Here is a 15,703-nt window from a genome sequence, read left to right on the forward strand (position 1 = left end):
ACTTGGTCCTGTTGATCACCCAGCCTCAAAATTCTCGGGTCCTGCTTGCGCGGCTCTAAAGTAGGGCATTCAGATAAGGTTGGTCGGGTATACACCCGATCGAGTATAAGGACTCTAGGGTTTTACTCAGAAACCAAAGAAATAATACGCCAGGACGGTAAATAGCTCGCTGGGTTTAAAGGAGCCCGACTGAATGAAAGGTCGTCTGGACTCTAGGCACTTGAGTCTTATAGAGCTCTTAATACACGATCGGTCAGATAAGGGTCGGTCAAACATAAAACTTTTTGTGTACGCCCTGTCGGACAAAGTCTGGTTGGGCTCAAAGACATTTAGCCTCATAAAAATCTTAATATATGATCGGCTAGATAAAGGTCGGTCGAACTTAGGGTTCTTTGTATACGCCTGTCCGGGCAAAGACCGGTCGGACTCAAAGACACTTAGCATCACAAAGATCTTAACATACGATCAGCCTGATAAAGGTCGATCAAACATAAGGCTCTCTGTATACGCCCGGTCGGGCAAAGTCCGACCGGGCTCAAAGACACTTAGCCTCACAAAGATGTTAATATGCGATCGGTCAGATAAAGGCTAGTAGAACATAAGGCTCTCTATGTATGCTCAGTCGGGCAAAATCCGGCCAAGCTTAAAGACACTTAACCTCACAAAGATCTTAACATGTGATTGGCCGGATAAAGGCTGGTCGAACATAAGGATCTCTGTATATGTTTGGCTAGGCAAAGTATGGCCAGACCCAAAGACACTTAGCCTCACAAAGATCTTAACATACAATCGGCTGGATAAAGGTCGGTTGAACATAAGGCTCTCTGTGTACGTCCAACCGGGCAAAGTTCGGCCGGGTTCAAAGACATGTAGCCTCACAAAGATCTTAACATACGATTGGCCGGATAAAGGCCGATCGAACATAAGTCTTTCTGTGTACACCCGACCAGGCAAAATCTGGCCGAGCTCAAAAACACTTAGCCTCACAAAATTCTTAATACCCGATTGACCAAACAAAGGCCGATCAAACAAAAGACTCTATGTGTAGAGTTTTTACATAGGGATTGATTACCAATAAACTAAATAATATACTCAATTTAGGTACTTTGATGCGCAAAATGTTTAGACTTTGTACTTTAGGATATGAATGGATAAATAGTTTAAATTTTTGATGTTGTCCAATCTGCTAGCTAGAATAAAATTAGTTTTGATGCTTGAATTGTAATTTTATGACTATGTTTGTATTTTATCTTCTTTAATTGAAGAATTGAAAGATATATATTAGTGTTGTATATTGATTAGCAAAAAATGAATAATATACTCAATTGAAGTGCTTTAATGCTCATATTTTCCATGACTTGTACTTTATGATAAGAATTATAAATTGTTCTTGTTGTTTGAGTGTAGTTAATTTTGTTAGTTTGAATAAAAATAGGTTCAGAATTTCTAATTGCAACCTATTTTATGAATATGTTTATGTTTTATCTTCTTCAATTGAATCATTGAATGAGATATGTGGTTGTTGTATGGTGATTATCAATAAACTGAATAATATACTCAATTTAAGCTCTTTAATGTTCATATTTTCCATGGATTGTAGTTTATGGTATGAATTGTTAAGTAATTTATTTTTATGCAGAAATGGGAAAGAAAACCAGAGCTATAAAATTAAAGGAGGTTAAGGAGAAATCTGTGGAGAAGAGCAAGAGCAAGAGCAGCAAACAATCATATTCATATTGTTCACCGACATATTTCAAAGCTATATTGGATGAAGTGTTACCCAATTTGGGTAATAAGCAAAAAGGGAGGATTAAAAGCACTCCACTTGATCCATGGCTCGAGATTCCTGAGATGCTAAATAGTAGTTCCAGAATAGATTTAGTATTAAATAAATTTCAACAGTCTTCGTGTTCTTTCTTGTTTGGTAACAACATTATAGTTTCATTCACATTGACTGAGTTTTGCATTATCCTTAGTTTGGCCCATGTGGGGGCAACCTGTTGATTTAGATGCCAGAATGGAGTCCAAATTTGTGGCTCGGTTATTTGGAGGGAAAGTTTGCAACGTAAGTAGGATTACAATTTATGATAAAAATACTTGTATTAGCTGGATTAAAGAAGGATTCTGAAGTGAATGATTTTTTTAGGCTGTTTATTTGTCTTTTATTTAATTGTGTTATTTTTCCTATTGGTAACTAATTCACTACTCGATTTATTATATCCTACATTGATAATCTGATGAGATTCTTTGATTACTCATGGGGAGATGCAGTATACAGATTTATGTGCCACCAACTTATTTTACATATCGATAATGGCAATAGGCTGGAAGGAAGCGAAAAGTATATAGATGGTTGTACTATTGGCCTGACGGTGAGTTTTTAATTTTTGAAGTGTGATTGTGCTATATTTTATATTATTATAATAATATCTTTATGTATTTAGACCTGGTTATATGAAAGAATAACTTCATTTGGATATGCACGGTCTTTATGGTGTTTTCCCTGATTGTTTCGTTGGGAAAGGAGTAAGATTTCCATCCAACGTAATGTTACCGAGAGATTATTTACCGACATTGATTTTAGCAAGATAAGTTGCTATGTTTTTAGTATGTTATTTCTAAATATGATTGTAGAAGTGATGTTTTGTTTATAATTATGAAAAGGTATTGGATATAGTAACATTTTCAGATGAGGAGATTCTGCTAAGTGATAAATGTTGGTGCAGCGGGGCCGACAAGAGGGGGTGAATTGCCTGCAAAATAAGATTATACCCTCCTCAAGGATTTCAACTCAAAAATGCAACACTAATAAAAAATGAGCAGAAATAAAAAGGAGACCAGAAATTAACTTGGTTACAACCAAGACGGTTGTTAATCCAAGGTGGTTGAACAGCTCTACTAGAGTATCTCCTTCACTGTAGGTGGAGAAGCCTTTTTACACACTTAGAACGCTCAGAGGTTGTTAGGAATGATTACAGAGTTGATTGCTTAAATGAATGAATATTTCCTAGCTCCAGGGGCCTTTATATAGCTCCTGGAAAGTCTATCCGGAGGGTCCAAGGCGCCTCCAACAAGGTTCAAGGCGCCTCGAGCCAAGTCAAGCGGATAAAGTTCTATCCGCGCACAAACGGTCGAGTTGACCCAGGCTGAGGCGCCTCAAACAAGCTTGAAGGTGCCTCAAAGGTTTGAGGCACCTCCAATGCTTGATTGAGGCGCCTCAAAGGTGGAGGCGCCTCCAATCTTGATGAAGGCACCTTGAGTTGCATTTCCAGCTCGCTTTCTCCTTTGCTTTGACTTCCGAAACTCCGTTTGCTTGGGTGATTTCGGCCAACCGAAATAGGGCTCACCTGAATCCAATTTCTGACCTTCTCCTCGAGCAGTCTTCCGTCCCGGCTTTACGTCCCTCGAACGTCGCGCATGTTCTTCTCGCCCACTGGTGTACTCTTCCGCAGCTCTTTCGTCCTTCGGACGCACCGATCACGTCGGGTCCCTTCCTGTGTCATCCTTCTCGCTAGTTACATCTTCCGCTCGACTTCCTGTGCTCCTAAGCTCCTGCACACTTAGACACAGGGATCAAAAACAAACAGGATCTAACTAACTTGGTTGATCACATCAAAACAACCACGGGGTCCAACATTAAACAAGGAAGTTCTTTGGTAAATATAGAAATAATAAAATTATTTATGTTAAATAATGATATGAAATTATTTATGTTAAATAATGATGATAAGATATTTTTTGACTACATTACTCTTATTTTGATGGTAAAAACATTGTGTGAGATGTCATGGATTAACTAATAAGAAGATAATGACTGAACCAAGCGATGAAAAAAAGAGTAATGATGATGTGAAGGCAGAACCAGTTAGTGAAAAAATAGGTGGCGAGAAAGAAAATTTTAATTTTGAACAGAATAAGAATGTTGAAGTCGAAGTCAGTGGTGAAACTGAACTTGCCAAATTATTTGAGTTGAATGTGGAAGTGAATGAAGATATAACTCCTAACTTAGATGATAATGTTCATTTAATGGTAAAAGATGTTATTTCTCAATTGAATAAAGAAAACACTGAATTGATAGGATCTGATGGTGATGGATTGGAAGTAGAAAAGAATAGTGGTTCAAGTAAAGAGCATGTTTCTGGTAGTGACGTTGCTACTTCAAAAATAGAGAAGATCAGTCTTTTTCAATCTTCTATTATGGATACAGTGAGGAGTAGAACTAATCGTGTAGCGAAAAGAAAGGCATCAGTGTTTGTGACTCCCCCTAGCTTAGCACCAAAACGCAGGAGGAAGAGAGAAATGTATTGACAAAATTTTTGTCTAGGGATAAATTGGAGTAAGTTTAATTTGAATATGTTAAATTTTTTCTAAACACTTCTTTCTTAATATTTGGAGAGAAAATAATTTTTCTATCCATTTAATGTTGTCATTTGTCAATATGACTTCCTGAGCTTGACTGGACCTGTATTCTATCCTTTTTGTTTGGTCAGTCTATTGATAGTCAAATCATAAATGTTTACATGAGGATTATGAAAGAATAGAGTTCGACTTATGGATTTGAGATATACTGTATGGACACTACTGTACAGGTTCATAGCACAGTTGATATTTGATTGTATTTCTTATTAGATTAAGATAAATTAAGATAACATTTGTACTCTTATTTTAAATATTTAGCAAGAAGTGTTGCTGCATTTAGAGGTATATGGTAAATATAGGCAGTTACAGAACATGGAATATGGACCTTTTCTTTCCAGTTTGACATCAACTACTAAGGGAAGATTGCAGGATATAAATAAACATATATTTACAAGATGCAAATATATATTTTTCCCTATTAATGACAGGTGGCATTAGTATTTGTTGGTTTTTGAAGTATCTGAAGGAAAATTCAAACTATGAAATTCAAATCATGATTCCTTTTATGTTGGAACAACCAGTGTATATGTGCGTTTGACAATATTCTTCTCCAATAAGTCTTAAGATCGAGTATTAAAGTATTCCCTATGTTTTTTTTTTTTTTTTTTTTCACCAAGGAAAAGCCCAGGCTATCAGGGGGACCAAACATGACCTGCTAGCCTAGGGGAACAAGGGGTTTCTCTCTTGCAAGAGAGTACATGTGATTTTGCAACACATAAAAGATAAAGTAAAGCTTTACATGTGATATCCAATGGCCTCCAAGCTCCTACAGATCCACATAGGTTCAAACAACCATTGTCTCTCACCTGCCGCCCACCATAGCTGTCTTCTGCGCTCCATGATAATAGTGCCAACGTAGTCCTAGAGCAGCACCCCAGAAAGTCCAGCCCAAGCTCCATGAATCGCCATCAAAGACATCAGTGAGGTAAAACCGATGTCCTTTCCTGCCCCGCTATCAAAGACATCAGTGAGGTAAGACCGATGTCCTTTCCTGCTCCGCTCCCAGACAGACCTCCAACACACCCGATGTTCACTTTTGGCAAGTGACCAGCCCTCAACGGATTTAGTGTGTCCTTACCGCAGCCGTTTGCTACGGACTAGGCAGGCCAATGGTGGGCCTACTCACCCTCTTTGGCTTTTAGGCAAAGCCACAGCCCTCAACGGATTTGGCACGCCTTTACCGCAGCCGTTTGCTACGGGCTAGCTAGACCGTAGGTGGATCTAGTCACCCTATTTGGCTTTTTAGCAAAGCCACAGCTATCAACGGATTTAGTGTGTCCTTACCGCAGCCGTTTGCTACGGACTAGGTAGGCCAATGGTGGGCCTACACACCCTCTTTGGCTTTTTGGCAAAGCCACAGCCCTCAACGGATTTGGCACGCCTTTACCGCAGCCGTTTGCTACGGGCTAGCTAGACCATAGGTGGATCTAGTCACCCTATTTGGCTTTTTAGCAAAGCCACAGCTATCAACGGATTTAGGAGGCCTTTACCGCAGCCGTTTGCTGCGGGCTAGATAGCTCTAAGGTGGAGCTATTCACCCTCCATCAAGTGTGCTATCCTGGCTTGCAAGAGCTCCTGATATACGGCAAGCCCAATCTATCCATCCTGCAGATACCAAGTAGCAACCCAACAATCTCCTGCCCCTCCATCACCCTCTCCCCCTCCACCTGATATGCCTGGTTGGCGAGGAAGTCTGCAGCCGCGTTCCCCTCTCTATATATGTGTGTACATCTGACCCCATGCTGTCGTACAAGCCTTCTGATCCGTAAGATCTCCTCCCGAAACTCCCAGGAAATACCAGAAGACCTGATGATATGCAGTGCCACCAGAGAATCAGACTCCAGCCAAATAGGGGAAAGCTGCCTATCCACGCACAACTCCAACCCTCTCAGGATCGCCATAAGCTCCGCTCTAATATTGGAGCCCTCTCCAAGGACTCCCTGCCTGGCCACCACCACCTGTCCACTGTGATCTCGAACAATAGCACCGTAAGCAGACTCACTTGGGTTCCCTCTAGAACTACCATCTGTGTTGAGCTTGAACCATCCATCATCAGGCCTCCTCCAGTGTACTACTGAGATCGTGTGCAATGTCCGTATCCTCACCTGAATCACCATAGCCTGGGCTGCCGAGATAGCTCCCCTCCAGTGCCTGGGCTTGATGGTACCAGATGTCATCCCGACCCTCAAATATTGTGTGATCTGTCTGATAATCTTCTGTCCCTCTGGCCTCAGCCCCCGGTGCTTGGAGTCATTCCTGGCCGTCCACAGGAACCAACAAATCAAAAGGGGGATGATCTCCCTCACCAGACCAGTGCTGCTCCAAGCTGTGCCTGCCCTCCAGCTCTCCATCGCCCTCCAGCTGCCAACCCCGAATAAATGTCCAAAGTACCCCCAGACATCTCCTGCCACCAGGCTCCCATAGAACAGATGCTCCCATGACTCCACTGCCGCACAGCACTGGCATCTGGACACCAAGCATACACCACGCTGCTGTAAGATCTCGTCCACTGGCAGTCGTCTCCGAAAGAACCTCCAAATGAACACGGAAATGGTGGGGAGGAGAAGTCTGCTCCAGGTCACTATCGCTACATCCTCCCTCTGGTGCGTGGTCCTGTAGGCCTCCCAAGCAGACCTCGTAGTAAATCGCCCATCCCTGGTGGGTCGCCACAGCAGAACGTCCTCCTCCTCGGGCCTCAGCTGAACCTCTGTCACCTCCTCAGCCACTGATGAGGGCAGCACCCTCTGAAGTGTCTCCTGACTCCAACTGCCATCTGCTAAAAACCGGTCCACTCTCACATCTGGAGGCCCCTGCACTGTACACCACTCTGACATATTCCCTATGTTGTAGGCACGATTTTTAGCTGGTTGCATTGCTTATCTTTCAGGTTTAGCCATAGGCAGTCAGGAGGTGATTAGAGCAAATTGTCATCATCAAGGTGCCACTCTTGATTGTGGAATCTATGCCTACATGTGGGTTGAGTGTCTATCCCGTGACACTGATGATTTATGGAGGTTTGCCAATGATGTAGAGATGAATAATTATGAGACACATGTTGCATCAACGATATTATCAGATGATAATGGATCGTTGAAAAAAATATTTGGCTAATTTTTATCATCCTCTGGGTTATTTACGAAAAAATAGATGTGATGGCTAATCTTTCTCGTACTATTAATTTTTATGCTGTAATGATGATAGACATATAGTTTTTATTTTGTAGAAATTCTATTGAGTGATGACAACCTAAGCACATAATTTATAAGTACAAAAGGTCAAAAATTAGGTATACCTCTTCTAAAATTCAGGATAATTTATACTAAAATCTAGTATATTTTGTAGTCAATTGAACACTATCTATAATAGGTCGATCAATTATTGCTCGAAATATTTTTAAGAGATATCATTGATCATAATGGTACATAATGGTCAATGATGATACTATTAATTAGGTATGAAATATCTATAAAAAAGCTAGCCCAATATAAGGTATACTTTCTTCTAAATTTAACATAGTTATAGCTAAATCAAGTATAATTTCTATCAAAATGAGCAATATCTATAATAGAACTATCAAAACTTGTTAGAGTCATATGACAAAATAGTGGTACAAAAAGTCTAAAATTAGGTATACTTTCCTCTAAATCCAGTACAATGTTTACTAAATCTAGTATAATTCCTATCAAAATGAGCACTATCTACAATAAGACTATCAAAACCTGTTAGAGTCATGTGACAAAATATGGATACAAAAAGTCCAAAACTAGGTATACTTCCCCCTAAATACAACACCATGTTTACTAAATCTAATATAATTTCTATCAAAATGAACACTATCTACAATAGGACTATCAAAACTTGTTTGAGCCATGTGACAAAATATATATACAAAAAGTTTAAAATCGGGTATACTTCCCTGTAAATCTAATATAATGTTTACTAAATCTAGTATAATTCCTATCAAAGTGAACACTATCTATAATAGGTGAATATTTTGCATGTGAATATATGATCATATGAAGGTACATAATCACTTGGACAATATTTCATAAGTAGAAGAGGAAAATATATGGGATATTCACATGATGTGATCTACACCCATAACTAAATTCTATAAGAGATTAATGTTTGTGAGTTATTTTTGTCATATTACCTTCTGTATATACTTGATCATATAATATGGATTCAACTTATTTCTTATAGGAATTCATGTATAAATGCACTTTATTAGTATAAGGCATGCATACATTCATAAAATATCTAAATTCATGTATAAATGTTATATAAGGTACATAATCCATTTTGTTATGTACAATTTAACCAAAATAATATGTACACAATTTCAGTACAATTTATAAAGTATCGGTTTCAATTGGACGCAATATAGGCAATAATTAGGATGTTGTGGAACGTAACCTACTACTTCACATTTAGTGTGATCAATAGCATCGCTAAGGAAGATTGTTTCCATCGGTAGGGTAAAAATCATATTAACATAAATATGGACAAACTAATATGAGAGTCAATACTTCATAAGTAGAAAAGGAAAATATATGGGATATTCACATGAAATGATATACATCCATAACTAAATTCTAGAAGAGGTAAATGTTGTGAGTTGTTTTGGTCATATCACCTTATGTACATGCTTAATCATATAATGTGGATTAGGGTCAATGACACTATAGCTCCACTTTATTAGGTACAAATTTTTCAAAATTAAGTATAATTGTATGTTAATTTGGTATAATTAAATATCCAAATTTATATATCATTGATCATATAATTGCAGCTTAATTATTTACAAAAAGTCCAAAAGGAGGTATAATTCTATCTTAATTCAACATAATTTAAACTAAATTAAGTATATTTTCTATCCAATTGAGCACTATCTACAATAAGTTGATCAATCATCAATATGTACAAATTAGGTACAGTTAATTAGGTACAAATTATCCTAAATAAAATATAAATATAGTTTAATTAAGTATAAATGTAGTTTAATTTAGTATAATTATACCAGAGTTGAGTATCCGGGTATAAAGCCCCTTCATAAGAAATATGTCCCTACCATGTTGTTAAAATAAAATACTTAACAATGTTGTGTATGTGATCCTCACGTGTGTGGGTAAAAAATCTTAAAAGTCGAAGCAGAAGCGGCAAAACCCTACCAAATCCTAATCTCTCATCTGCCACCCAACTCCCAAAAATTGATCCTCTCCCTTTCAACTCCCTCTTGCAAACTTCGATTTGTATCCTAAAATCGGCAACGATGACAACAGAGGCAGTGACAGCAAGATAGGTAGCAACGGCAAGAGAGATTTGTGTGCTAAAATGGTGAGCCCTAAGATTTTATTTCAACATACTTTTTTAGAAGGGCTTTATAGTTGAAATGTTTGTTTATTGTAAATATAGAAAAAAAATATATGTTGTTTTTTTTGGAAGCAATCCAAGTGTTTATGACAGTTGGGAAGAAAGTCATGCTCAAGTTAACAAATATAACGATACATTGCACAAATCATATATGAGTAAAGAGGAAGGATTGACAGCTTTTAATTCATACAAGGAGAGACAACGTGCTTCCTTCACCCCTAATTCCAAAAGATGTTTGAGCTTAACTTCGACGTCAACTTCAATTGCCTCTTCAAGTTTTAGTCAAGAAAAGAAGCAAACTGAAGAACTATCAAAGTTAATCAATATTCAGCTAGAGTTAGCTGATGAGTACCATAAAAATATACCTAAGATCGCTGACATGTATAAAGAGTTAATAAACAAATTGGATTCTCTGTATGTTAGTGATTAATTAATAGACTTGTTTAAGTTTGATGAATGTATCTCTTATAAGAAATAGTTAGATGGATGTACTCGTAACTATTTTTTGTATGAACTTATTTCTTGTTCCTTTCTTATTTGTGAGAGCTGAATATGACTATCTCATTTGATTATGGAGATTTTGTCATACTTAGTAAATTCAGGCACAATTGACTTTTAATTTAGGTATATATTTACACGATGTCAGTATAATTTGTAAACTATCAGATACATTTGGACGAAGGTTGGAGACTCTTGTAGCACCTCACTAAAAATACTATTTGATTCAGTATAATATATCCAAATTCAAGTTGATTGAGGGATTGTACATTATATACCACACGTTCTTGGATATTTATTGAGGGAACATTATTACATATCATATATCAAATTTGTCAATACCAAATATGCCTACGGTATCATATTTCAGTTAATTGGTCATTATTATCATATACCCAATTTATCAACATATGTACTCAAGTTTCTGTCGAAATTAGACATGGTTATTCTTAATCCCACCACTTGAACCAAAGTATACAAAATAGCACATATCAAATATCAAAACACAAACACATATTATTTATGTTCCTAACATCGTCCACAAACACAATAGTAATTATTACATGATACAAAGTCAACATAAACCACAAACACAAATCATACATGTTTACATATAAAAATATAATAGATCATAGTATACTACATAAATAGACAAACCAAGTCTTGCACAAGGTTTTCAAAAACAAAACCATCATATAATGTGTAAATCACATAATACTCGGTGTAGGCTTTATAATATGTAAGACCATGTTTGATTTCCCTTCTAATAATCTCTTTTTCCCTCGGAAGTGTAAAAAAAAGAATTAGTAAGGTTATCCACAAATAAACTAAGTGTCATATATTTACTAACAAATGACAAATCAAACACTTAAACACCATTTTAATGAAACAATAACTAGTTTATAGCTTCTTTGCAGCTGTGTCTGTTGTGACCTTTCTGATGACAACGACTACACTTTAACACATGTGTTTCAACTTGAGATGATATCCTCGTAGTCCACCTACGACCTGGTTGACTGCTCATATCAGGAGCGTTGATTAAATTCCCTTCATAAAGATTTAACTCATTAATATCAAAAGTTGAGATTGGATTAATAATTTCTCTGTATGCTTGATGATACATTCTAGCTCTCTGCATAAATAATTCTTATCCATTAAATTAACATCAAAAAAAATTTCACCATCAACTATCTTAAATCTCTAATTACATAACCAATATATTCTCAAATTTAGGAATTCAAGATATACTTTAGTAATAACCTTCTCCTTTATCACTCGAGTGTCAACTCAACGAGGCAAACTAATGATCACCATGTTCAAAGGAAGGGTGAATGATGGTAACTGAACGAACGAGTGAGTGAGGCTGGTGCAAAACTTGACGGAGAATTCGCTCACCTGGTCTCTCTCAAACTCTTCACTATTCTTAAAAGATAAAAGATATCTACTGTGGCCATGACTTTGTGAGACTGATGAAAAGAGGATTCCAAAGCGCGAAATGGTCATGGTTGTAGATATGGACGGATCAAAAAATTAAAGTGGGGAAACTTGAAATGGTTGGGCTGCTAAAGAACGTTTTTATTAGGTAGTTGGATTTACTTAAAAAATAAAATAAATCTATTTATTATTTGTTGGACTTTAGAGCGAAGGAAAAAAAGGCCGGACAAAAAAAAAGTTGAAGATGAGAAATAATAAACTAAAAGATAAATTAAATAAAATAGTAGGAACTATTGATGGTTTACTTGAACCGATCAGAGACCAAAAATAAAAAATAAATAAATAAACAATAAAACAACTATAACTTTCTTTTGGGACGTCTCGCCTAGCTTAGACGATACCAAAATGTAAAATTAAAGACGGCTCTAGTAGGTGAAGAAGAAGAAAGATTAGGGTGGTTATTAATCGACTAGAAAATAGCAAAATGAAGAGAGAAGAAGGAGGATACTGCTAAGAAGAAGAAGAACTCGACTAGAAAATAGCAAAATGAGGAGGAGGAGGAGGAGGAGGAGGAGGAGGAGAAAAAAAAAAGGTGAAAAGAAAATCAATTAAGGGGGCGTTTGGTTCGGGTAAAGGAATGGGAAAGGATATGGGAATGATTGTAAATATTATTGAAATGAGAATAATACCCATACCCCTCATATTAGTGGGGAATGACCCATTCCTTTATTTAGAGGAATGAATCCGTGGATCCCACCTTCATTTCCCCAAACTAAGCACAAATTTAGTTTCATTCCCATTTCAAACTCCTCAAATAAGTAACCCCTAAAGTTACAGTTAGGAAAAAAAGAAACACTAAGAAGGAAGGAGAAGAACAATAAATAGATTCATGAAGGCTTGTGCCCGAGGCGGTGGTAGATGCTACATACATAGAAAAGGATTTTAAAAAAAAAAACAATTTCTGACTCATTTAAAGTTGATTCTATCTTTTATTTCCATGCCTTCGTGATTTTACTCCACCCTAATCTGATTTTAATAAAACACCTTATTTTGTATCGATAATTCAATTTATTTATTTATTTATTTATTTTGTTAAAAAAATTAATATTTAATAAAAGTTATATAAATAATAAAAAATGGGGAGCGCTATAGCATAGGATAGCTTAGACTAAATCCGTCTCTAGTTGAAGAGCTTTGGAACATTGATGGAACAATTTAAATACTGAGGGTGAAGATATTAGGGATAAAATTTAAAAAACAAAAAGCGTTCCAGAAACATCTTATTAAAGTATTTTTTTTTAAAAAAAAATAAATTAAATTAAATAGATGTCCTTCTCCTTTGATGTGATAATGATGGTATCCTACTAACGTCAAGCGGAGTATCCTAGTCAGCCGAGCAAAACGGGTATGATCGAGCGAACTTGGTATGATCAAGCACATAGTACTAGCTTAGGAGACAAATAAGTCGGGCTCTCCTCGGCCAGATAAAATTGTCCTCTGACAATAAAGAGAGCTAAGCAGCATGTGGTCTCGTCGACAGGGCTTCGCGTCCGGTCAGAGGGGGATAACCGACAAGGGTCAGGAAGCAAGGAAAGAGATGGACCGACGGACTGTAAGGATACTACCGAGCGGAGGTAGCTTAGTCGAGCGGACTTCGCTACGCATGACCCCACCAAATATCTTATCATATTCTCTTAGGAGTTTGTGTTGCTGACAGTAAGACATGTCCAGTAGGCAATCATGCTTTAGAAGCTTCTAGGCTGTCACATCATGAAATTAAATGGTTGCTTAAGAAATAATGTCAAAAATATTTTTTTATTTGTCTTTTCCTAGGGCACCTAGAAAAATGTGCCTACACTTTGGGATATGTACATGGACACTATAGTGACGCTATAAAAGGGGATTCCCATTTACAAGAAGAGGTATGTGCAACTTCCTTTTCTACATCTCTTAGCCATAGTTCTCTATTTCTAAGATCGCCGAATACTGACTTGAGCGTTGAAGGGCTAATGCCGGGAACCCTCTCGGCCCAACACTGACATTTTTGTGTTACAAGATTGTCTGGAGTCTTCGCTACGTTAACTTTGAAGTCACATCCTCAACTTGTCATTTTCACTATTTTTAGACAGGATCATCATTATTTTATTCCAAAGATATCTCTCAATTTAGTACTATTGTAGAAGTTATTGATGTAAGGAAATATGTTGCTAAACACACAAACGCGCAGCGGAAAAACATATTTCCTCCAGAAGATCCATGCGAAGGGAAACAAAATTATATACTAAGTTTATATCTAAGAACATGATAGAGTATACCTTTGTTGCGTGCTCACGGACTCCCGGTAGCTCGGATCTTAGCACGAACACACGCTCGCACCTCTATGGTATTCACACGAACAAGGGTTGTTTGTCTCACAAACTCACTAAGTGGAGATGCCTACCACCTAAGGTTGTGCTAGCAACCTATGAAGGAGGATTCGGCCAAGAGGAGAAGAGGGAGGAGATAATGAAGAAGTAAGAAAAATGAAAGTAAAATTGGCTTAAGTATTTTCATCTAATGAAAATACTTAATACTCATTAACTCTATTAATGAGCCTTAATGAGTATTCACTCTTCATTAAGGGTTATTTTGAAACTCCTCATCTTTCATATTCAATTTCAAAAAATTGAATCCAATGATTCATTGAATTCAAAATTCAATGAATATCACCATTTATCATTGAATTCAAAATTCAATGAATATCATCATTAAGCCTCACTTAAGTCTAACTCAGGTCTAATTCACTCGAGTCTAACTCAAGTCTAATTCAATCGAGTCTTAATTAATTCTCATGCAATTCAAATTCAATGAATCACTATTTCATTCATTTGAATTGACTTTCTTTAGTCTAGTTTGAATTGGACTTAATACAATAATTAGATCCAATTGAGTCTAACTCAATAAGTCCAATTCGGATTAAACTTAATCAATTATTCATCATATAAATACATCTTCAAATCTACTTGTTCTTTATGTGTGACCCAATAGGTTCTCGTAACGTTGACAATGCACCCAAATCAACATTTAGATACATAATCAATGAGTGACATCTAGCAAGGCATCATTGTTACCCAAGTGACGAGAAGGTCAAGATCCGACCTAACCTGTCCATGGCTATTATCTTGTATGACTTGGTCCCTCTATCCTTGATATCTAGATTGATCAATGAGGCATAGACCGTGTCATCCTCTTATCAACCTTTGTGTTTCTTGATCTCTAAGTAGACACACTCAATCAAATAAACTCAATATCTCATATTGACTCATTTGTGCATGATCATGCTTTCTTGTATCCTACTAATCAAGGGGCCCACAGATATCGCTTCTGTCATATATAAGAAATAGATTCAATCTACATCACTCACATCCCTTCGCATAATTCATTGGATACCCAGTGATCGACTTTATTGTCCACCTTGTTACAGGTGACGTTTGCTGATACCAAAGTACACAACTCCTTATGTAGATTATCGTAGTGACTTCAGGTCAAAGGACTATTCATACCAATAGTCACACGAGAATGTTTATGACACTCATATAACGATCCATGAAACATTCTCATGGTGGATCATTCAGTATATATTCTCTAATATATATCCATGTGTCAACCTGATATCTCATATCCATGACTTGTGAGATCAAGTCATCCGTTGACCTACATGCTAGTCTCAACGCATTAATATTGTACTTGTATATTAATGCTCGACTAGGAACAGTTAAGAATAGTATTCTCTACAATATCTCACTATCAATTCAACCAATTGATATATTGTAGATAAGAACCAACTACCCAAGGATATTATTATACTTATTCAATTGACACTGAACTGAAATAAATATAATAATCAACTTTACCTTTTATTAATAATGACATATGATACAAATTGAGTCATTTACAATTATCTCATAATTAGTATTAGGGCTAATACTAACAATTGAAT

Source organism: Zingiber officinale, chromosome 10A (genome assembly GCF_018446385.1).
Source record: "Zingiber officinale cultivar Zhangliang chromosome 10A, Zo_v1.1, whole genome shotgun sequence".
NCBI classification, from domain to species: Eukaryota; Viridiplantae; Streptophyta; class Magnoliopsida; order Zingiberales; family Zingiberaceae; genus Zingiber; species Zingiber officinale.